The 1629-nt window shown below is 34.4% G+C and overlaps 1 long non-coding RNA gene across 1 annotated transcript in view; it reads right to left on the bottom strand.

The window, feature by feature from the left end:
• The window catches only part of LOC117282426, a 3505-nt gene extending 1964 nt beyond the window's left edge, over positions 1-1541 (bottom strand). Inside the window, exon 1 of the long non-coding RNA XR_004513162.1 lies at positions 1343-1541. This is a non-coding gene — a long non-coding RNA (uncharacterized LOC117282426). The remainder of the gene's footprint in view (positions 1-1342) is intronic.
• Between the last annotated feature and the right edge of the window lie 88 nt (positions 1542-1629).

Genomic DNA, 1629 nt, shown 5'->3' with positions numbered 1-1629 from the left:
AATGCTGTCATGAATGCAACAGTTTATTTGGTTGTAGTTCTTTGTCTTTTCTTCCTCTACACTACATGTTTCAGCAGTAGCTGGCCATCATCAGGTGTATTTTTCACTACGTAGCTGTCACACTGCACATAATCCAAAATCTAAAACACCAGCCTGTCACTTTTGTTTAAAATCTCGCCTACATACGCTTGTCAATTTGATTTTAGAATTCCAATTTAAAATTCAAAATTTAAAGTTTTAAATTTTCAATTTTAAAAAATTCAAAATTTTAAATTTTAAATTGGAATTCTAAAATCAAATTTACGAGTCATATGTTGGCAAGATTTTAAACAAAAGTGACAGGCTGGTGTTTTAGATTTTGGATTGTGTGCAGTGTGACAGCTACGTAGTGAAAAATACACCTGATGATGGCCAGTTACGACCGAAGAGTAGTGTAGAGGAAGAAAAGACAAAGAACTACAACCAAATAAATTGTTGCATTCACGATGGCATTTGTATCATTACATATAGAAGTGTATAGTGCAACAGGATGCTTAAATATAATATAGACAATCATCTCATAAAATGAAAATGCTAATCTTCCCCAGAACCTGATTCATCCATCAGTTCCATCATTACAAAAAAAAAAAAAGTGTTATCACTCTGCTCAACAATTAAAGAATATGGCTACAAACCACTCAAAAGACTGTGCAAGCCATGGAGAAATGATGGGAATCAACACAAACTTTCATAGTGCAAATTACTTGCAAATAAAGTAATTCAAACAGTGAAGCTTCATTACTTAAAGTTCACTGGAACCAAGCTCGTACTTACCAATACAGAGAAGCGTTCAACACAAAATTTGTACCTACTTTTACACTCTCCTACAACACCAAATTTCATGAATCAAATACAAACTAATCTATACTGTGAAGTGTTGTTTCGTAAATACCTGTAATAATATTAATCTTTTCTTCTAACAAATAACGAATCATTTAAACCTGCATAACAGTTCTAGTAAGTCCTTCCCTATCTCTCCAACATATGATCCCATAATGGCATACTTCAGATTCTCAATTTCTAACACGAATATTGAGAGTATTCATTATTTTACACATAAAATCAACATCTATATCTTTTTCACCACATAACATATCTGTTTCACTCCACAGCATACTAACTATGAGCCTCTGGTACAACAGGCCAGAAGTGGCCGCAGTACAAGGGACTTAGTCCCACCCTCCTAATAAATAAATAAATAAATAAAAAAAAAAACTCTGAGTCTGTTAATTCTTTCCGTCACAGTGAGAGGCTAACGTTTACAATCATCTCGGGGCTCAAGCACAGCCATGTTCAAACATACCTCAAATGCAGAAATGCAGAACTGCAGCTGCACATCTAATAAAAGTCTATATGATTCAGATTTATATATTCACAAAGATGTATGATGAACAATACTTGTCAAGTACCCTCATCTCCTGCTTACTGAACAAATTCATATAGAAAATCATCACAGTATACACATATAGCTATTACAATACAAACATATGACACATGCAACGTCACACTACCTCAACGTTAAAATCCTGTAACCTCCATTGAATTGAGCGGCGCAAAGGTGGCAGCACATGAAGCATGGAGCTACGGAAC

Source organism: Cryptotermes secundus, unplaced genomic scaffold (assembly GCF_002891405.2).
Source record: "Cryptotermes secundus unplaced genomic scaffold, Csec_1.0 scaffold1392, whole genome shotgun sequence".
In the NCBI taxonomy this organism is placed as follows: domain Eukaryota; kingdom Metazoa; phylum Arthropoda; class Insecta; order Blattodea; family Kalotermitidae; genus Cryptotermes; species Cryptotermes secundus.
Note: the sequence above shows the minus strand (reverse complement) of the source record. Positions and strands in the feature narration are given on the sequence as shown.